We start from the raw sequence: 23,507 nt of genomic DNA on the forward strand, positions 1-23,507 counted from the left end.
TTCTCTTAATCTAGACAAAGGATAAATGTCATACTTTATTTATAAGACACACCTGGAACTATTCAGAGGGCTGTGGATAGGATCCATCTTGACACGCGTTTAACACTGTATGCGCACAACGTCTTATTAAGGGTGGATGGCAGCTACATCACCCTAACGCGGCTGGCTTTGTCAGCAAGCCCTGCTGCCGCTCCCTCCGGGAGGCTGCCAAAGCCCAGCTCCACGATTCCCTGGCAGAAAGGGCAGCTCCTGGGGCCCGCCGCTCCCAAAGCCGGGGAGTGGGTCCAGGCACAGCATACCTCCTTGATGCACGGGCTCTGGGGGCACTATTTCATCTAACTCTGGTGTTTCGTGATTTCATCCAGTGGCCACTTCATTACACCTAGCAGTAGCCAGGCATGCCACAGAGGCCGTTCTTGGGGATTATAGCCACACCCTGGTTTTGCTGTTATTAGACCATTTATTCTGCTGCACAGTTGTGCAGGAGAAGCCTCTGGGTATTTTAGGGTGGAAAATAGCCAGCAGAGAGTGAAAGAGGCACCTTCGGTCCAGTTACTCCACAGTTCACATTCCAGGCTCTAGACAAGGCACCTGGGACCCCACCATGCCCTGGCTACAGCACATCTGCTCCAATTTATTGTTTAAGAGCATCATGGCTTCAATTCTCTTTCCATTACTTCTACTGTTTCTCCCCTTGGGGTTTGTGTTCAAAACCACCTTCTTTTGGGAGTAAGTGTGGGCCATCGATCTTCCCAACTGGTCTTAAAATACATGTATTTTCAATAACGCTAAATTGCAGACCGGAGGAGGAGATGCCCGGCAGGATGCCTCTATCCACATTGAAGGTACGCGAGGCGGCTCCCTGCCCCGCTCCCCCAAAGGCCGGCCGGCAGCGGGGAGGCAGCGGCTTCCCCCAGCGCCCTGCCCGGGACCCTTCCGCCCTCCCCGCAACTTCCCACTCGGGGGCTGCGATATTTCGGTCAGAGACGCCCAGGCACAAGCTCACGATGCGGCCTCCCAGCAGGAGCTGTGTGCGCGCCTGTGCGTACACACACACACAGACACACAGACGCTTCTTTCGGCAGCCCCCCGTTCCGCACGGCGGTAATCTGCCCTTCAGACAATGCATAATTCAGCAGCCGTGAAGGCGGCCGGGGGGGCGGACGGCGCCGCGCGAACGTGTCAAACTTGAGAAGCGAACGGCACCCCTGGAACGGCGGCGGCGGCGGCGGCGGCACCGCCCGCGCTCTCCCCGTGCCGCGGCGAGGGACGATGCGCCGAGGGCGCCGCAGGGCCGGGCCGCGCTCCCCGCCGCCGGCGGCCGCACCGGCTCCCGCAGGTGCGCAGCGGGGCGCGGGGCGGGGGCCGCGCTGCCGCCGGGCCGAGCCGAGCCGAGCCGAGCCGAGCGGGGCCGGGGCGCGGCGGCGGCGGCGGAGGGGGGCGGGTAGGCGGGGAGGGGGGCGGCGGCCTCCCGTCTCCGGGCGGGCTGTCCCGCTTCGCTCTCTCCTCCCCGCCGAGGATCGCCGGCGCGGAGCCGCGGCTGCGGCGCGCAGAGCGGCGGCAGCGGCGCGGAGGATGCGCTGAGCGCGGGGAGGCGGCGCGGGCGCGGCGCAGGTCAGTGTCGAGTCGCCCCCGCGGGACCGGGCAGGGCTGCGCCCCCCCGTACCCTTCCCGTACCCCCCACCCGCTCCCCAACTTTTCCCCGCGCCACTTCGGGAAAGTGCCCAAACTTGCGGCGGGGCCGCGCTGGGGCCCCGCGTCCCCCGGCCCCGGCGGCGCGGCGCGACCCCCTCCCCCCGGTGCTGCCCTCCCGGCCCGCGGCGGCGGGGCGAGCGGCCGACGCCGTAATTAACCGTGCCGGTAATTGGGGGGGGGGCGGGGCGGAGGCGCAGGTGCCGCGCTCGGGGCCGGGCGCGGTGCGGTGGCCCCGGGGCTGCGGCGCGTCCCCCGCTCCGCTCCGCTCCGCTCCGCTCCCACCGCGGGCGGGCGGCGCCGGGCCAGCGCCGCTCGGGCACGGGGCTTCGGGGGCGCCGGCAGCGGGACCCCAACTCCAGGGGAGGGATGGAGCCGGCGCCTCCGCCCGGCTGACTGCTCGCGGGCGCGGGTCTGGCTTGGGTTTCTGTAAGGAAAATAACGCGATCCAAAGCAAACTAGTTGATAAATGCCGGCAGCTCCCGAGACTGGAAATCCAGTGCAGCCGGAGTTCAGTCTATGCGCGAGCAGGAGGGGGTATTAAGGCACTTTCTCATCTCTGGAGTTGCTCTGGAGGGGAACAGGGGTTTGCTTTAGGCGCTGTTCTCCCGTAGGTGCGCTCCTCGGCGAGTCCCATGTTCCCCTGCCCGGTCACACCGGCAACTCGGACCTCGCAGTGCCACCTTGCATCTCACTCAGCCCTTAAGAGCGTACACATTCAAAACCCGACAAATACACAGCAAAGAATAATTTTGTACAAGTGTGCTAGCACCAGCGTGCTAGTGATGGGCGACCGGACAGCCCAGGCACCTCGCTGACATCTGGGATTCCCCGGTGTTGGCTGTGAAAGTAGCCAGGAACGATGCGATACCCAGTCGTAGCTGCGTGGTTATTTTTTTAAGCTTTTTGAGGGGTTAGGAAAGCCCCTTATTATAATTGTATTATAATGTTGCTTTCTGTCTGTAGCTGACTTGCAGTGTGTGCAGATTAACATGCTTAAAAAAACCCAGAGATGCTCATTTTTTTTATGTTAGACGCTACCCTGAAACGCTCGTATTTTATTGCAAGATTTAAAAGTTGCAGCTCTTCAGAGAATAGGCTGTATATACAGTACCAGTGAGGGAGGATGAATGGTAAACGTGAACGGTCTCAGAAGTGAAAATCGGAAATGCAGTCGCTAAATCCATTTTGTTTATTAATGATGCTCACCATTTGATGAGAAAGCTATCCCCAGTTTATCCCAAGAAGATTTCATTTTGTCAGATGCCTGGCGTCTCATCAATTCCTTTCATGTCCCCAGGATTTTCTCTTTTCCAGGAGCAGGCCACAGCAGCTCTCTGTGCTGGGGATAACCGTTAAGCTCTTCTTTTGAATTCATGAGCTTCCAAATTAAACTTTTGCTGACACCTGCTACCTAGCCTGGTTGAGCAGAATGACAGTGTCACCCAGGTTACTGGAGCTCTGCCACCGAGCAAAGTAAATCGCAAACAAAAATAGGTGTGAAGTGCCCGGGCTAGGTCACACGGCAATTTGGGGGAGCTCTGGGAAACTGTGGCTACTGGAAATCTAATCAAAGTCTGCTTCTAACGGAGCAAACTTTCCAACAGCAATCACAGGCAGGAATTAAATCCATAGAGTAGACGGCAACGGAGATTAATAATCATCATCATCAATTAGCTGGCGGAATCAAACAGAACAAAATGAGGGTAAACAAAAACCTGACTCCCCCCCCAATCTAGTTCTACCTTTATTTATCCGGTGTCAAGGATCTCTCCTGAGCGCTGGTTTTAAGTGCCAAAAAATTTAGCAGGTGTCATGACATAAGGTCAAGACTTAATTATTTATATGGAGACATCAATCATCATGTGGAGATGATTTATTTATAAATCACCAGAGCTGTAAAACGAGACAGTGAAGTCTGACTTTCTCCTGCCCGTGCCTGAAGGGGACCAGGAAGGTCCGAGCTGCGGCCGAGTGACCTTTGGAGCCTGTGGAAGTTTCTGCCCGGCCCCGCGTGGAACAGGGTTTTGCTACGCCTTTTAAATCGTGTAACCAAAATGTCACAGGGGAAATCTCATGCATATTTGCTACATCTCAGTAATGAACATTTACTGATTATGGATTATCTGGAGAATTTAGCTTTTTAAACATTATTCAAATTTTTATGTTTATGTAAGCTAATAAGACTGAGGAGATTCAGTAACTACTCTTTGCCTTATGGTATTTGAAAAGTATGTCCGTTGGGCTTAGCTCAGCATCTTCCAGAATCACTTTTAAAATACTAAAATAGAATTTTTCTGCCTGAAAAAAAAAAAACAACCAACCTATCCGTACTCAGTAAATGCTCTCTGCTTACAATTAATGCCAAAAATCAATTTGCTAACATGCTTTTTATGTTTCTGCTGATCACAAACAGGATGGCACAGTAAAAGCTTTTATTGCCATCTGATTAGTCCACAGTGGTGGTAAGTAAATAGCTTGGGCTAGCACGGCTGCAAGACTCCCGTGCTGAATGCAGCAGATACAGAGAAGAGCACGGCGTGCTGAGCACCAGGCTTAATCCTGCTCTCAGAGTCATTCAAAGAAATTTTATCAACCATAGGAGCGGAAGCAGGATCAGGCCCGTAGGTTTTCTGATAGCTGGACAAAGTAAGGAATGTGCACGTGGGACGTTCCTGAACCTCCTCCTCCAGGTTTCTGATCAAGGGTTAATTACAGCCAGGGATTCTATGAGATTTGTCCATTTATTTATTTGTTAATAGAGATGGTGCTGCTGATCTTATTTACATGATTGCGTTTCAGACAGGGAGGTGATTAACTTAGACTGAGTGAAACTGGTAAAAAAAGGCAGAATACGGGGAGCGATGGAAAGTTAAGGTGAAAACAAGTAGAGCTAGGAGGGAAGGTTTCTTTTGCCCTCCTATCATTATCTCATAAAACTCTGTGTAGCACAAACCCATAAGCTTTACCATTAAAAAGGACTATTCAAAGCATGAGGAGAATCCAGGGCAGCTCGTGATCCCTCTGAACTTCATGGCAGGACTCCATTTTGGCAAGAGCAAGTCAATAAGCTCTCCTGCACATCCATTATACTGTTCCCACTGATCTTAAAAGAAGACCATTTATCATTGTATTTCAGTGACAGAAATACTAAAATAATATTTCACTGAGTTTGTAAGGTGTAAATTATGGGTAAAAGGATGGATGAGCTGGCAACGTCTTCAAAGAACAATTAAGACATTAAAAGTGTGGGAAAATATTTTTAGACATTAACCAATCAGTGAGAAAATCGGAATTTAGGACCTGATTCAGTTATGAGATGTTCTTTAAGCACCCTCTGGATCTTGCCCAGAGCATGTGAAAAATGAAAGATTAATAGTATTTCTTGTAGGCAAGACCAGTCAGCTGCTTGTGTATTTTTATGGTATACTGGGTACATTTATAGCATTTAGTAATGCCAGCAATGTTCAATATAAAGAGTAACAGATGAATGTATCGTGAAACAAGGCACTGGCAAGGCAGGTGGGAAATAATTTTCAAAATATTGCAGCAACCAGGCTGGGAGAAATGTAGTAAGATGGTAAACATTATATAATAGACCTAAGTGGTTTTAACCAAAGCCAGGGCTAAAGCCTCAGGTTGAGTCCCACCGATGCAAGACTGAGCCCTACCCACACGTTATGTAGAGGAGGAAAGCCGGGACTCACTGGGTGCAAACCCCGGCAAAGATGGCTTCCACACCGCTCCGTCCCCATCGCATCAAAAGGCAAAAGTGACAACAAAATCACAGTTGAGTGCAAAGGGAATGAAATTGTATTGGCTCAACTGCAAGAAACAAATCACAGATTTCCCTAATCAGACAGATGATGCCTAACTAGGGCACAAAGCGAACCACGAAGGAAGGTGGCAGATTTCACAGATTAGTCATGGCAAAAATGGTGAATTTCACAGCTTGAAGTGAATTCATGTTATATGATCAAACAGCACAAAGTGATTAAGAGCTCTAACTGATAGAAGTAATAAGCATGTGAGCCTTAGTCATCACACAGCAGCCGACATTTCTCCCTGGCTTCAGCGGAGCCATAGGAGTAACACCTTCAGCCTCCTCCCATTTCTGATGCTGAGTGGGAGCTGGTGGGGACAACTACAAACGAATGAGATCCCATGGATGTTTCCGGGAATTTTCCATCTCCGGGAGGCACAACCATGGCAGTCCAATGGGAGCTGGAGCAGCCAGTCTGCAGGGAGATGTTCTGCAGGTGCAGTCTCCGCTCCCAGTGCCACCACTGAAACCTGGAGCTGTGGCTTCAGCGGTGGAGCACATGCTGCGAGAAGAGCAAGTCAGGGGACAGCAGGGCCCTGTCTTCACAGTGTGACCCCACTGGTGAAGAGCAGAACGGGAGGACAGCTGAGAAAGGTTGGAACAAGGGGGGACACGGTTGCAGCACACTCCCTGCCATGCTGGGGACAACCTTCCAGGTCGGGCAGTGCCACTTTTGGAGCCATTAGGTGCTGGCATGTGCTACCTCATGGTAACCACACCGCAGTATGCATCCCTAATAGTAAGCAACCATTAAACAGCCCATTCAGTGGCTTTCTTCTGAAAGCCACCCATTTTCCATTCTTTCAGGGGATAAAAACCAATGTCACGAGCCTCTCTCACAGGTGCTGTTACATGACTTTTGCTGGCAAAACGTTCCAATAGCTGTTATAGCGTGTTTTCAAGGAAAGCTCTGTGACTAGACACTGGAACCTTACCCTACCATTTGTATCCCTGCTTGGACAAAGATAACAGACAGAGAAAAATGTCACCGTTATATCTTAATTCTTTTGTTTCAATGTATGCTCTTCTATCATAGTTATTGAAAATCCATAGAGCAAAATGCAAGCAAAGTGAGCTAATACCAACCAGGACGAGCCTCCTCCAGCAGCGTAAGCCTCCTTCAAACTCTTCACCCTCATGGCAGACTGTCGCCCAGCCTCCACCAGTCCCGTGGCAGCACACCCCAGAGCAGAGTGGCTTTGCAGGCTGCCAGGAAGGTTAACAAACCCCGGGGCTGGCAGACGGAGCTGAAACTGCAGCAGAGTCGTGAACCCTTCAGAGAGCAGAGCGTGCCAGCTTTCCTGTTTATTGAGGGTGTTCCAGCATAGTCGGGTCCGCTGAGCGCAGCTGTATTAATACCACGCAGGGAGAGGGGAAGCTGCTGAGGCTGCCAGGACCGAAGCCATAGAGGAATGCAATGGGGCAGTGCCAGTTCCTTCAAATCCCACCTGGAAGTTATTAGCCATCCGCTGGAGGCAGCGGAGCACCTGCATCCCAGAATATCAAACGCGCATCGTCTGCACGGAGCCCAGCTGAACCTCGGCTGGGCACTGCGCGGTCACAGCTCTGCTCCTCCTGACCCAGAGCGAGCGGGAGGGGATTTTAAATTGTACGCCGAAGAAACACCCTAAGAGGAACTGATCACTCTTGAATGAGGATGGGGAAACAAAGTTTGAAAAGAATTAACATTTCTAAAGGATTTCTGAACTAATGCCCTTGGACTTCTGGTAGGGAATTAGAAAGGACTTAAAAAAAGGCGGGCTGGGGGGAAGAGCCCTGTTTCTCCCAAATTGATTTCAAAACTTGGCAGATTTAAGAAGCCTTTCAGTAATATTTTGTGGGTCAATACTAATTTGATGCATCAGAGCTGAGCAGTGTGCCAATTCACTGTCAAACTGATACTAACTAGGCACTTTTTGAGCATGTTTATAGCCCAAGGTCCATTAAATATGCAGACCTGACAATTATTGCACCTCCCTTAAAATACTTAATTTGAAATGCGTAACACAGCATCCATAAATGGTCTTTCACTCTTCATCAGGAATAAGCCTCACTCACTCGGAGGTGCAAGTCCTTGCCCTGGGAGAGGGGGCTGGAGGTTGCGCCTGTGATGAGGACAGAAGGCAGGCAGGAGGGCTGCCAAAGAGCAGCACGACCACGATAAAATCTCCTAGGGCCTGATCTTCCAACCCCCATTCGTACAGTAACCAATCTCATGAAAGTCAGTTAATGTACGTAAATGACACTTGTTGACAGAGCAGTAATTACTCATGTTGGGAAAGGTGGCAGGATCAGTTACATAAACTTTCTGAGTGGTTTTTGAACTTGAATGCCTGCAATCTGACATCCACTTATTGCTAGGAGCTAAATAAAAGTTGCTTTATTTTTTAACAGTTGCTAATTTGAGCAAAAGCCACAGGAGAGCCTGGGTTTTAAATTTGGGTCCCTCTAATACCTGCACAGAAATAGTTTGAGAAATGTTGGTTTCTCGTTCTATTGAGTGTGACCCTCAAATGCAAAAATGATCCCCTTCTGAGTGGGTAGAATCAAAGCAGTAGCTAGCTAGTGACATGTATATTTAGATGACTAACTTTAGGCACCTGTTTTTGAATATTTGATTTAGTATGCCTTCATTTTTATATCCTGGAATGGGGATACTACTTAGCTCAAAGAAGATAAATTAATTTTTCTGTTGCTTTTAAGTTCTTTAATGGAAGATGTTACAGAAGTAATTATTTAATATACTTTAACAGGTTTTTTTGCATGAGCTGCTTGATCTGCTTAAAGCATATAAATCAGTATGAGCTGAATTAGTGAAATAAATTCAGAAATCTGAAGGGTGCATCAGAAGTCAGACTAGTGCATAAGAAGGGATAAAAACTACATTGCTCGTTCACTTGGCAAAAAACCCACAAAGATTGTTGTTTTGTGAACCTTTGGACATCTCATTTCTTAGGGATCACAAAATCCATTTGTGAAAAGATCTATGAAATAAAGGAAGAAATTGTAAAAGTAGCATCCTGGTCAATAAAACATACGAATCTGCAGGCACATACACGGGAGGATGCTGTGAATCTCTTCTTTGTTTTGCAGTTCAGAAGAGCAGTTATTTTCTTCATTTTAGCAAATGCCAAAGACTCAGAGAAAGGAATATTTACAGAACGCAGCCCCTCCTTTCTTGCAGCAGAAATGTATTTGCCTGGTTTCTCAAGTAAGAGAAGAGATAATCCTGTCGTAATCCGCAGTGACCAAAACCTGTTCATCTGGAGGTTATCACAGCATCAGGGTATAAGATGGAGCACGACCAGCTATTATTTCATCCTCGTGTCTCCCACTCCAGAACTTTGTCATTCAACACAGATTTCCACATCCATCAGTTCTAGGGAAAGTTCATTCCCTGCCATCTCTATGATGTTTTACAAATACTTAGATGCTTTTTTCCAGCTTTCCCCAAAAGTACACTTTATCACACTTGCATTCAAAAAAACCAACTCTCCAACTACAGAAGCTAGTTTATTACTTTTCTGGCCTTTCTTCACAGCAGCTATTCAGATGACATTGTTAGTGTTTCTTGCTAATAGTACCTTCCCTGGTCACAAAGCCCTGTGACAGTGTTTTAAAGAATCAGTTATAACTTAATAGCAAAATGGTTCACATCTACTTATTAGTTACCACTGTATGATCCATCTGAGGAAGCTGCTGTCCGATAAATTACTACTCTTGCCTGCCTTTACGCAGCCCTCCCCAAACTCCCCAGCATCTCTTCACTGCTTTGCATCACCTAACTTAGTGCCAGGATGGAAGGATGGCAGCTGTCTCAGCATGTAATGCCAGTATTCTTCCTTTGCAGACAAGGGGGAAGGGATTTGCTTTCAAGCTGCCCCTTTTCCCACAGAACTGACAATAATATTATCTCACATCTTTAAATACGGGCCTCAGAGTTAATGCTGCAACAGCGAGATGCAGAGGCAGAGGTTTTACGTTTGTGATACAGAAAATTTACATGGATCATTTCTTTTTTGTATTTTTTCAACATTTAAAATCTGAAGTAACTTTTGCATCCTTTTGCATCCTTAAAATAATTAATTCATCCTTTTCTCATAAAAACTGTGTTTTTTTAATGCTTTGAAATAGCACTGCCCGTATTGTTTTGTGTATGCTGCAATTTCTGGAGGACTCGGTGTATCCCCACAGCATTAGATATTGCACATGTGTGTAGCACATGGGAGCCACTGCCCAAGGAGCCTATAGCTCATGTAAAGTTCTTCTGATTCTGCGCCTTACACAGGAGGTCTACAGCACTGATGGCAGTGTCTAAATAGTATCTACAAGTAATAAATCATCACACTTACCTGCACTGTATTGTTCTAATGACATTGCTATTAACCTCTATTGCGGCATTTTTACTTCAAAATACTAAATCAGCTTGTTGTTCAACCTTTGGTTTACGCTGGGAGAAATCTGAGCTTAGGTTAATGTCAGGAGTTTATTTGAGGTCTCTGTTACGATATCAGCATGTTGCTAACACAGAAATTCATCTGGTTTTCATAAATGTTTGATAGGGCTCTATCCTCCTCCTCATCATCATTTTGGGCTGCTTGGAAGAGGATCCCCCCGCAACTGCAACCTGTTTCTGAGTTGTCATGGAAAGTCAATTGGTGATATTTCAATCAGAGTGTTCTTATAACAAATTCCATTCAAATTCTGTCTGAAAGGGAGTTAAGGTTTCATCCTGCTGCTTAGAGAATGATATGCTAAATGTAGCTTCCCATGGGCTTGGCTGCAGTCCAGTGCTTTGTAATTTATAGTTCTCCTTCTCGATTCTGGCTGTGACCTTGGGACCTAACTCTGAAGTTCCCCCGGCCGCCTGCGCTCTTTGTAAAAATGTCGTCCCGGGGTCCTCGCCGCCTTCCCACCCAGCACAGCCCCGCAGCACGGCAGCTCTCAGTAAATCAAGGGCAGCACATCACCAGCGCTCAGGCAGGTGGGGAGCAGGGAGTGGAGGGGAGCGCTCATTTTCTTCCTTTTACTAATAGGAGCAAATCACAGAACATTGTTCTTAAATGACAGACATTATTAGCTAACTTCAAAGCATGAAATGCATTTACAGAAGAGGTTTAAATTGTATTAGCCAAAGGCATTTTCTGCAGCGATAGCCACAAAACAGCTCTAATTGGAGATCTCCAAACAGCTGTTGTGCCCTATGTATTTATATTGGAAAAATAACTTGAAAGATAATGTTAACATGTGATTAAAAAAAAAACAAACAAAAAACATTTTAACATTATTACTGATCTTATTGATAGTATACTGGGGGTGCCTAAGATGCTTTACTGAGAAATGTGTGTGCCCATGGCCAGAGGAGCTGACAACCCAGACTGTAACATATGCCATTTTTAACAGAAAAATTGTGTAATTGAGAGAAGTTACTGCCCCTTGAAGATTACATTCATTACAGATTGTAACAGAGATACGTCTTTAGAATGACTGTCGTTCCCTTCAGTTAAATAGCTATTCAGAAATACGATCATTTGAGCTTATGTGCGTAACTGCGGATTGTTTTAACAAAGTTACTGAATGAAAGCAACTTTGGGGAAGCTGCAGCAGACCCATGCAGCTTTTTTGTTCCTTTATTCTTTCCAGATTTTTCAAGGACATATCTTCCAGAAATACTGGTTTGTACATACCTATCTGGATTCCTTAGGATGGGGAATAATTTTCAAATAAAAAAGATTCTTTCTTTCTCTTTTTTAGATTTGTTATTTCACCAGTAATTGTCAGGGATTTTCAGCACAGCAAATTATACAGATTTAGCTTTAAAACCAAAGAAGAGCAAAACTTGTCACTGGTTTTGGTCTTCAAAGTATTGCATCTGATATTTTTAGTGATTAGCATTTACCATGAACAAACCTTCTCTGTAACCCAGTCGTACCCCTGACTTCACATAGGTCTCTTTTGAAATGCTCCTTCTATTATCTGTTGTGAAGACATCAGAGAATCATTACATTAAGTAGTTCTTTGCAAACAAGAAACCAATGAAACGAAGAAACTCCCTCTGCAAGATGCTCGCCACTAAGATACCGCTGGCAAAACATTCATCTGCTATCTGCATTGGTCTAAAAAGTGGTGACCCTCAACTGAAGAACTTCAGCATAGATTCATTAGGCTTTTCTGTTTCACTGAAAACTAAAATTAAACTATTAAAATGGCACAAAATTGTTTCAGATACAGTGTTGCTACTCCAGTGCTTCTTCTGGACTGGCATTAAAGCTGCAGCAAGCTCACATTTAGTGTCTCCTATTTGCTTTTGCACAATGTGCTGCAGCCCTTGTTTTCCCCCCAGTCCTGCAAGCGCTGGTGGCAGCTGCCAAGCAGCCATGCAGTGATGCTTGGGTACTCTGTTGTAAAGAAAGCACCGAGAGGGGTGTCACGCAAAACAACGTCTCTTCTCTGGCAAGTTAGGGGCAATGCCCACAAGGGAGCTTTGTGGAAAGGCCCTTAGACGGCAGCAGTGCTGGGTGTGCAGACACCTTTGCTGTGGTTCCCTGAAAGGAAAGGGCAGCAAGCAGTATTTATGGAAGGTTTCTGTATAAGAGGTTTCTGTGCTGTACACCGAGTATTTATTTTGGCAGTAGCTCTGCAATTGTGCTGTAAACCACCCTGGGTACTGGTTGCTGTGTACCCAGGAGTTTGACTAGATGCCAGCCAACGGCGAGCTCTGTGATAATCGTGTCTCGCTTTGCAGCGGGAGCCCCATGCCCGTGGGTAGCAACAGCCTTCCTGCCTCCTCCCACGCTCCTCCAAGCAACCGAACCCCACCTCCAGGGGATCTTCTGGACTGTGAACTCGCTGTTGTTTGTTATTAGCACGCCTTATGAAGTGTGCTGGGCATGCGTTAGAAACACCTTTCTCTGACATGTTAGAGAATTAATATCAGCCTGTCTCAGACCTGGTTGACCCCATTCCCTTGCATTTCTAGGGCAAAGAGAAGTAGTGGGGAGAGCTTGCGTGGCAGGGACCCACCACCAGAGCTCATAGGGTCGTACTCACTTGTTTCCTCCAGGAAAAGCTTTCTCTTCAAAAAGTCCCGCTCAGCCTTAGAAATCTCATTCTTTCAATGGAGACCAACTAGAGTTGGCTTTTGAGGTGCTCTGAGCAGAGGCAGCAGTTTCTTCCAGCTTTTCAGTGTCACAGAGAGTTTTCTATACTATTATTGGTGGTATTCATGCAAACCTCCAGCTCCTCATCCTTAAGTGACTTTGAGATTTTCTTCTATAATCCGTCATATCAGCAGCCCTCTTGGCTGGACTTGCCTTAGTAGCAACTGCTCCTTCTTCCTGCAGTTCTCCTGACACCTCTGTCAGTGGGACAGAAAGCCAAACTTGGTAAGAGGGGATGACATAGAATTCATCCACGTTTGGATGGGAAGAGGGGGATGAATGATGGATAAAGGAAATATGTAAGAGAGAGCAACAGAGGAAGCAGCTGGGCTAGTTCAAAGGAACAGCTCTGCCTTGTAGTTCCACGTAGCGCTATATGACATTACCCGGAGCACAGCCTGTGAGACCAAGAAGTACTCTTTCAATCTGATCTGGCTCTTGTGTGTCTGATTAAAGCCCCTCTCTCTCTCTTTTTTCCAGCGATATGCCATCTCACTGGTTGCATAAACCTGGCAGTTATGCTACACTGGGCACTTTCCCTGTTCAGCTATTAAACTGCCCTGACGCTTTCTTTTGTCAGGGCTTCTTTTTCCCCTCTAATATCTCACCTAAACTTTTTCTTTCTTAGCTTCAGGCCATTGCTCCCTGGCCTACAATTTTCTGAGACTGTGAATAATTCCCTCCCTTCATTTCTATTGTTACCTTGAAGGTATTTATAGACTATGATCATGTTCCCCCTGAGCCGTCTCTTTCACTGGACTCTATGAATTTAGCTTTCTCAGCCTCTTCACATGTTATGTTCTCTAATCCACGTATCATTGCCCTCTTTTGTTTTCATCTTCTTCTTTTGAAGGTTGGTTACTAGAAATACACAGCATCATGGTTTTACATAGCCATTATTTATATGGATTTGCATGCACTTCCCCCAGTTAGCTCTATTTTCTTACCCAGTGGGGCTATTTTTGTTTATATTGGCTTACTTTATGAAATATCTCTCTCCTCTCCCAATTTAATTTTGCAAACGATAATAGACCAAATAACTCTCCATTTTGCTGCCAAGGTATCAAGAGAAGGCAGTAAGGCTAAAGAAGGCTGTAAAGATGGCTAAGGTCAATTTTTGTTTGCTGCAAAAACCTTGCCTGAGTTAGGTGCAGCCTTCTGCACAGGGCAGCTGCTCGCATGGGAGGAAGGCCTGTCCTCAGGATTATGCCTGTGCCCCATGTAAGGACCTCTTTGTCTGCCATTTTGCAAAGTAAAATCAGCTACCCGCCCCCAGCCATTCAGTTTCTCCATTTAGCATGGTTTCCTCCGCTTTATCACTGAAATATGAATTTCTGTCCTATGGAAAATTCTAATTTTGGTTTCTTTGAAGATTAAAAATCTCAGTTTTAAAACTTGTCATGAAATACAAAATTCTTGGGAAGGAAATTCAGTTTTGGGGAAGTAGAAATGCTCCATCTGGATGGTTTTTACCTAACCGAGGTACTACGATTCGGCTGTACTGACATATCTCCCCTTGTAACCTCTCAGCTCAGCTCATCAGCTCAGTGCCCCACAGGAGCTGCAGGTCCCAGTCCACCCTGCCCCAGGCTGTCCCCAGCAAACCCTGTGGCTCAGCCGGGTGCTGGGCTCCACCATGCAGCACTGCCTCTTTTCAGCTTGCTGCTTTTTCTAAAGTTTATAACAAATCTACAAATGACAAATGTAAAAAGCAAAAAGCCTCAGGAAAAGGTTGTATCATATCATAGAACAGGAGACCGTGCCTGGGAGTGAGACCTTTGTATGGGGAAAGAATTACAGCTCCCCCAGAGCAACAGGAAGGTTGAGATGAAGGGAGAAGTTTGAACCTAAATTTGTAAAATTAGGCCATGTTAAGATATCTAACAAAGTCAAAACTACTGGAAGATGGAAAAAGCTTCCTACACTGTAGCATGTGTGGCTCTGTGGATGTGCCCAGGATTAGATTTCTGCACATCTCCCATTCACTCTGATGCCTGTGTAGAACCTGACACTAATCATGTCCCTTGTAAGACAGAATAATCTGTCAAACTAACCAGTACTTCTCCAGCTTCTTCCTTGGACTTCCTCATCACTCTGCACCAGTAAAACCAGTCCTTTGGTTTTACTTAGTTCTTTATTGTTTGAAACAACTGTCTCTTTTGGTTCTGGGCTTGTACTGGATTTACAATTAGGGTCTCAGTTCTGAAGGATCATGAGAAAAAAAAATACCCGTAATAATAATACTGTGTTTAAAATAACTATTTCTTAGTTCTACATTGGTTTACTGAAAAAGCTCCTCCAATAAGTAATAATAGCAATGTGTATGAGGACTGCTGTCATACAGGACATGACAAACTTTCTAAAAGATCTCCTATCTTCATACTGTACAAATATTTATTCTTAGCAATACTGCTGATTTTACCAGCGCTTCACCTCACTCTCTTTCAGCAGAGCCATGACAGGCTTCATACGACAATACGAAGTGGACTACTAACATCTGCAGGGCTCGTTCCCGGGAGAAGAATTGAACTCTCTGAATAATTAATTTTTCTGTTCAGTGGTTGAACCAAAATTAGGGGAGAATTGCTTCAGGTATGTCCAAAAGACGAGTGAGTGTTTCGTTTTTATCACTGAAAGAGAACTCTTCAAAATTAAAAACAATTTCCAATCCAAAGATCTTTTTTTGCTTACAAGTATCAAAATAAAACATTTAGGTGGTTGGGTTTTTTTAAGTTTAGAGTAATTTGTAAGATGTTCAGTCAGTTGCTACCCTCGTTTTAAAAAAACCCCATACAGTTCAATTTACAAACATTTTGTAAATGAAAGGTCCCAGCAAGCTTTAGCAAGAATTACAAGAAGTTATAATCTCCTGCCTTTCAGAGAATCCATGTTTTCAATGGACACCAAACTGCACTCTGGAAATAGGCTGCTGCTTCTGTCTTTTAGTTAATTATTAAATTCAAAATGTTTGAAATATGCATTGTAAGATGACTTTATTTTAATTTTCCCAGCAGAGACATTGACAGCTCCTGGATGACACTGCACCGAACTGTCCTCTTTAATGACATTTTCTTTTTAATAATCATTGATCCACGCAAATTTGTCAGTTCCTAAATAGGAGCTCATCGCTCACATTGCTTGTGAGAGCTCTGTCAAGGGCTGAGCGTGGCACAGAGGATCTCGGCTATGCAAGTTTGCCACGTAGTCACATGATAGGTTAGATATGATTTGGATCCTAATTTTTTGTGGCTGTTCTAAATACAACAGTGTACCAAAATACCACGTCTTTTGTCCCTGAGCATTCAGAAAGGAAAGGTAAAATCCTGTGATGAAACATAAACAAAATAAACTAATTTGGAAAACAGTAGTTCCTATCTGTCCCCAAGAACAAGAATCTCTTACCTCTATCTCCACCCTGTTTGGGCCAAAATATCACCATTTTCTCCATTTATTGTTTAAATGATTGCCCAGCCCAGCCCAGTTCTTCATGCAATAGGAATGCAGAGGTCTTTGTCATCCTTCAGAGGATGACAGGGATGGCTTATCCTGGGCGAGCTGGAGCAGAAGCACAGACTGGGGCCCCAGTGCGAGCCCTGGTCTGAAAGCCGGGGAGCAGGCTGTGCTCTTTGCTTACTGAGCAGAAGGGGCCGCCTCGTGCAAGGCAGGGGGTGAAAGAGGGCAGGGAGAGCCCGAGGAGTGCGCAGTCCATGGTAAGACACCGATCCATTAATTGGTTTTGCTTTTCCTGACCTCCTGTCACTGGACATTGCTCTCAGCTTTGTCAGTCCTGTATCCCCACCCAGACACTACACTGACTGCAAAACTATAGGAAAGAAAATCAGACAAAGACACCACAACGTGCAACCATTAAAGGCAAGAAAAGAGGGATCTGGGCTGTCCAGAGGCTCTGGTGAAGCAACCAATGTGAGGCAAAGTGGGGAAAGCATGCAAGGGGAAGGTGTAAATTTGAGAGCAAAAGCTGAGACTTGAACGCAGGAGTGAGAAGGAGCCAGATGAGCTGAAAAGAGACCTGCCATCCATGCCCCAAGGGATTCATGAAGTGGAGAACAGGAGGCTGCCTGGCCATGAAAGTCTCCTTTCAAGGAGGACAGGGGAACAGTTTGCAGCAATTCCCGGTGGCAGGGACAGGGTGTTTGATGAGTCTCCCACAGCCTAGGCCTTGGATCAGTCAAAGCATGGCAAAGCCTTGCTTTTCCCTCTCACTACCCTAGGTCTTGTCCTAGAGTCACCTTGAAAGTTATGAAAGCAAACACCTGCTGGAAATTAAATCATAACCTGTTGTATAAGAGCACACATGAAGCCCTGAAAAACCATTGCTGACATTACACAATCATGTCTTAAGAGGGTCTGGTGCTAAGGAGCAACTGTACCTTCCAGCTGCTGTGCAGAGCCTTGTGGGGCATAATCTTCCTCCTTTTTTTCTCTTCCTCTCTGGCCTTTACAACTATGGGAAGAAAACGGATCAGCACTGTAATGTGACTTCTTTCCTGAGTCCTACAGGGAAAAGAGATGGGGAAGAAAAAGACTCCCAGTCCTTTCTCAGAGAATCCTCGTTATTAGGGGAGAAGCTTTCTTTAGGATACCCTAGAGACCACTACTGTATTTATTCCTTTTCCAGTGATTCCCAACAATCTTCACAGATTACCACTCCCTTAGGACAGTACTGTTCGCAGACACGTTATGCTCTGTTTTCTCCTGTTCCTTCCCTCAGCACCTCCCCTGAGCTGGTATCCCTGGGCAGGAGGAAGGTTTACAGTTCTTCCCTCCCTTTTCATCTTGTAAGCTGTACCCTGATCTCATTCTGCGCTGCTACGCAAACAATAAACCAGGCCCCCAAGCATGGTTTATCTTGGTAATATTCCATTTCTCTGTCAGGTGGTAATTTTGGGTGAGGTATCATCTGCAAAGACAACAAATGCAAGAAACAATCTTTCTCCCAGCAAAGGATAAACTAGATGACCTAAGTGATTTTCTCTGTCACTACTATCTATGTTTCTATTACGGAATAAACCGCAGGACAAGGAGAAGGATTTAACGCTTTGACTGTAGTGATGGATACTACCAAAAAGCTGAACTTAGTTCATCTCCTCACTGCCTTGTAAGGGGCAGTATGTGTCCAGCAAAACAGCGGTATTCCTCTTCTGTGCAGAGATGATCTGCAAAGCAGATCCCCTTGAAGGATATCATGGATTGCAAAGATGCTTGGCTTGGATGGCTCAGGTATTGAATATCTGTATGAACTTAAGAGGCAAATTTTGGCTTTCTTTCCATATCTTCAGTCCTTGTGAGACATATTTCAGTCTGGAATGAATTTTTAGCACCTGTGTACTGTCCATACAGCTCTGGAAACGCTAAAGTAAGGAGAGAAGATTTCAGGGGAACTGCATGGGTTACAGCATTTCCCTTCCCTGAAAGGCTGAGGACCACCTCGAGCCTGAAGCACGTTCGCAGGCTGTGCATTACCCATCTCAGGACAGGAAGAAAGTTGAACTCCTGATGCCAGCAGAAAACTGGAAGCCAGTTGTTAAGATCCCATTCATTATATGGTAAAGGTCTTACAGGTCAGTTTGTTGTTTTACTTTTCAAACAAGCATACCATTGTCCCGCTCTTACCAACAGCAGGCTACCAGCCCTCATCCTCAGATATTTGCTTTTCTAGGCAACTGAAGAAAAAACATTTATGAGTGGGGTTAACAAAGGGAGCTGAAGATAAATATGTTTATAGTTTATGAATGTGAAGGTGACTCCTGGATGTTTATACTGTTTAGACTGAGAAATGCTGTTGAAGGGAACAAGACATCTCAATCCTACAGCACCCTATTTTTATGTGAAGTAAAACTCCATAGTACCGCAGAGTGAATAGTTTTCTTCTGCTGTTAGCCTCTCATTCTATTAAGAAATTCTTGAGTATTTTTTCCCTGCCTCTTTCCTCTTTTTCTTTCTTTTTGTTTTTTGTTTGTTTACCAGATAGAGCAATGTTTCGCTTAAACTCCATTGTAGTCAGCAAGTATCTCTAGCTGACACTGGATCACACTGTCATTATGATTTAGAGTTTTACTGATTGTGCTTTATTATTTTTGTATTTTCCAGCAGATTTTAACTCTCGTTTTATGTGTTCATCGAATTGTTTAAAGTGAAGGGGCTCTCAGTCTCCATTGCCATACTAAAAGGAAATAGAGGAGAGCTTGCTGTTATTACCATGTAAGCTAGACAGTCTGAACAGTGTCTTTCAGCCAGATGTAAATCCACAATTATAAATCACTATAGGAAGGGGAATGGCAATCACTGCATTTTGATTTATTGCCACAATACTTTTCATATAAATATACAGACCAGAATAGGGAATTTAGGTATATTTTCTATGTCTTGATGCAGTAAACATATCTCTTCAAAGCACCATTTGTGCTGGAATTCAAAGTGCCAGGCTTATGCACAGTAGAGGAATAAAAAAAAAATCTGCTGTGTGGCATAACTGTGTAGGGCTGTATAATTTCTACAGATTGGGATGTAGTTGTGTTCACGTAATGCATAAATAGTTCCCCCTGCTTCAAAGAGAAGGGCTGTCCTGGGGGCTACAGGGCACTCGGAGTTTTAGTTCCTACTTTCCCATAGACCTCTGTGGTATTTTCTGCAAGTCATTTCATTTCACTGCACCTAAGTTTCTTCATCTATAAAATAAATCCTTCAAATACAATTGAATCAGCTTCATACAGCAAATTACATCTGATGCTGAATCATGTATTTTATCTCTCTATCTGTCTGCTTATTTTTATTGTGAGCTCCTCAGGGCAAAGACTATCACTTGAAGTCTCATATATAATAAAAGTGTCTTTAGCACTGCAGATCCCATTCTCAGGGACTGGAAGCTTACTATAATAAAAATAAACAAATGTGATCAGCCACTGGAATTAAAATAAAGCATCTAACCCAACGAAAATCTATACTTATGACCCTCTCTCATGAACATACTGGCCTCCAAAACAGCTATACTGTTTAGGTGCATCCCTGGACAGATGTAAAGCACTGGCTACACTTCAGCCTTTGGCCAAGTGGAAGTGTTAAGAAAAGCTTTCTTGCCACAGCCAGAGCCATTTAGGAAAAAAACAACAAAGACCGCGGGCTGGGAAACGGGGTACTCAATAGTTCAGTGACCTTAACAAGCAACTGGAAAGGAATATTAATACTCCCAACCCCCCTGTTTTCAATTGTACGAACAGGTTGGCTAGTCTAAACATACTCAAGCTGGAGAAAAATCTAAAAAGGGATTTTTCTGGTGATACAGACACATGGTGGGTTATCTGGAAAAGAGCACCGAGAAGACAAACAGGTCCGCCTGTTCCTAGAAGAGCCCAGGCCAGGGATACCAGCCCAGGTTTTGTGGCATGCCCACATAGCATGGAAAGACTCGTTAAAAGAGTGTTTTCTTAGAGGACAGAATCTAAAATCTTGTTCTTACTGAAAAAGTCATCTCCTGATACAGACACAGAATACAGATACAACTTGAATAGAAATATTACAGGCATTTGTCTGCTGAGGAGTTTCAGAGCATGTTTACCATACTTCACCTGGTCAAAAAAATGAAGAATGGCAAAGATGGAAATATTTTCTTTTTTAATATCTAGATTTGATAGCTCTGAGCGTTACTTACAAATAAATACAGAGGAGATGAAAGGCTCATTAGAATCATTCTCACAAACTGGGGGAGAAGGTGCTGGATTGCGAGGTCAGTCCCTTCAGTTTAAGCGTGAGCTTTTTCCTCAGACAAAACTTAGTGTCTCTCGCTGGAGTTTGGTTGCACGTCCTGAGCCCAGGGTTGTGCCCTAATGATAGGTTCATGATACATTGCTCGTTATTTTTCATACATATTAAACTCATTTTGTTCACAGAAGAGGTCTCTGGGGTCAGCAAATGCCTCATGATGCTCATTCCCTTGAATGGCATTAACACCTTATGTGGCAGTCATTTCTGCATTTTTCCTTGCTGTGCCTATATTTTAAAGAACATTATTTTCTTCCAGAAAAACATTTCAGTTCTTGCAATCAGTGCTCGTTTTTGTAAATTAAGGAATGAATTGTGCCAATTTGTTCTCCTATTTTTCTCTCTTCCAGGGTTATTTGCGATGTAGCTTATGCTACTGTCTGTATATCTACTGCGTGCTTTACAGGAAAATGAAATCATTACACACAACACAAATTACTAGACCTCTTTTATAATCACACACTCTTAATTGGCATGTAAGCACTAAGATCACTGTAATACATGCAGTAAAATGTCTCTGACTCATTTTTTTCTCCCAAGTTTAAAGGTCAACGAGAATATTTTTCTTTAATTTGACAGGCACACAAGAAATAATGCAAGACTCATTTATGGTCAGGTAATGCACAAAGAAATCTATAAATCAAGCTAAGGGGAATATTAGATCATGCTCATATCTGAACCCATCTGGCTTAGTTCATGAAAGAATCAATATGAGGCAGAGCGCTCAGTATTACTCGTGATTTATGCTCTTGCATCTAAGGGGAGAAACAATTGCAATTTTTAAGTCGCTTCATCTGAAACAAAAGGATATGAAAAAGAAACTACATTTGGCTATTACAACATATGCGTTAGGTAAGTAATTTGATGACAGATTATAGCTGCTGGAGGAAAGGATGGTTCTAGGGGTTCATTCTACTTAATGACTCAGCACATCGTTTCAGTATTTTGATCTTCCTCTCCTCAAGGTATATTAGTACAGAGCTGTTAAATAAAATTAGTCAGATTTCCATGTATTTGATTTTTGCAGATGAATTGTAATTGATAGGTCTCAGGCACAGTACTGTTAGAAAATATAGCATATTGTAACATACATAACATATAGCTTTTCTTCATTGTCTTCTTTCAGATACTACTTTCACCAATAAACTCCACACCTGAAAATGTATCATGGCCAAATATTAATCTTACCCCATACCATATTAGATACATAAGGTTTTGATCCTTCTATGAACATCCAGGATTTATGTGAAAGCTTTCTACCTATATCGTACATTTCTCAACTAAATAAAATCTCCAGTTGGCCTTAAATTCAGCCTCCCCAAGAGGCAGGATGAAAAGTGTCAGACTGCGTTGCAGTACACTGTGCGAATGCACAGGGGTGGGAGGCAGAGGAATGAGAGATTTCACAAAGCAATTAGAATATGAAAAACAGATATTGCAGTGATGGGTGCCATAAAAGTATCAGGGGAACTGGGGCAAGTAAAACATCCATTTCAGCTACAGTGATTTGTTTTACATACAGTGCTAATATCCTTCATACAAATACCGAATGCAGCTTAGTTTAAATCTAGAAAGGCATTTAAACTAAAGGGAGAGCCTGACATATTTTTCTCCCAGCTAATGCGTACAAGTAGAATCAATACTTTTCCCAGTATATGTTGATAAATTATTACATCAGACATTATTGATCCAGCCAAAGAAGAAGGAGGTCAAAATAATGGAAATCAGATGGTTGTGATTAGAAATGCTTGGGATATTCATTTGGAAAAGGTTGATAACTAAAATGGTCTACGGGCTTTACACTTATTGATTTAATAAATAGAATAAGCCTTGCTGATCCAAAACAAGGTTACTTGTATAGGTATTTCAGGGGGTTATGCTAGTGAAAGCCAGTCTATATGTCTTCTGTATGTGTTTGAATTATATTTTAGTTCAGTGCACTGAAAGCATTCATTTTAAACATCTGTTCCTTTCAGTCACAATTCTCTACTGCATTTTGCTACTGAGAACCCTTAGATTTCATTCTGGTAGTAGGCATAGTACTCTTTCAAGTGTTTATTTAAAAGGTTTTCCATATGTTTGTGTCATTATTAATAATGAATATGTTCATTAATTTACACATGCTTTACAAACACTGGGCAGGATCCAAGAGCCTCCCGTGTGAGGAGTGATGTGTTGGGGCTGTGCTATTGATTCTTTCTCAGGTATATCCTTTTAGCAGAGAATAATACATCAGCATTGCACCTTTCAACCCAAAAGATTCCAAAATGTTTTCTGAACCGAAGAGGGCAGTCTGCCTGCTAGCAGAGATCACATCATCTATCCCAGGAAGGCCCCACCTTTGAGGCACTGTATGGCAATAGCCTGGCAATGCAGAGCCCTCAGGAGCTGTGCAGGCAGGGAGGAGAGACTGCCATACACATGATGGAGAGAAAAAAAAGAGGTAGAATGTGATTTACTTGAGTGGGACACAGTCAGGATACAAAATCCACAGCTTTCTCTCCCTTTGTCTTCATACCCTTGGACTCTCGTCTATATTGAGAGCCCCACTTGTCTCTTTGTTTCTTCCCTCACGAGCTTTACTATCCAGGCACTATTCCCCCACCTGGAGCTCAGTTTTCCTATTGCAATCTCAGCCTTCTGCTTCCACACTTTTGCTGTTAACGTGGCCTCCAGCTGCCTCTTCTCTGTAACACTCCTGCATCGCACCTCCTCCAGCCAGCAGCCCCCACCTGCCCTTCCCGTCCCCTCTGGGATGAGCTGGCCCTTTTGCAGTGCCACCCACCAGCGCCAGGCATGCCCCCTTCCTCCTCTCCATGCTGCTGTCTCTGCCTTACGGCCTCAGCAACTAAATAAGAGGGACTAGCCACAGAGGGGCTGCAGCAAAGGCAAGGAAGCAGCTTCACCCTGCTCCTTGCAAGGACTTTGAATGCTCTTGATAAGAGCGGTACCTACCAGCTGGGGCTTGTAAGGACGGAGTGGACCAGAATCTGTTTCACCTGTTCTCTCACAGGCAGCATTTTTCCTGGTACCCACAAGAGCAGGCTGGGGCA

General features: G+C 44.8%; 1 protein-coding gene across 2 annotated transcripts in view; it reads left to right on the plus strand.

The window, feature by feature from the left end:
• Positions 1-1,526: 1,526 nt before the first annotated feature.
• The window catches only part of CHST8 (carbohydrate sulfotransferase 8), a 186,144-nt gene continuing 164,163 nt past the window's right edge, over positions 1,527-23,507 (plus strand). For both annotated transcript variants that reach the window (XM_087740357.1, XM_087740359.1), the window contains exons 1-2: positions 1,527-1,614; positions 15,124-15,267. The gene's annotated coding sequence lies outside the window, so the exon portion shown is untranslated. The remainder of the gene's footprint in view (positions 1,615-15,123; positions 15,268-23,507) is intronic.

This window comes from Nipponia nippon, unplaced genomic scaffold (genome assembly GCF_047370975.1).
Source record: "Nipponia nippon isolate SJK-2023a ecotype South Korea unplaced genomic scaffold, ASM4737097v1 scaffold_7, whole genome shotgun sequence".
NCBI classification, from domain to species: Eukaryota; Metazoa; Chordata; class Aves; order Pelecaniformes; family Threskiornithidae; genus Nipponia; species Nipponia nippon.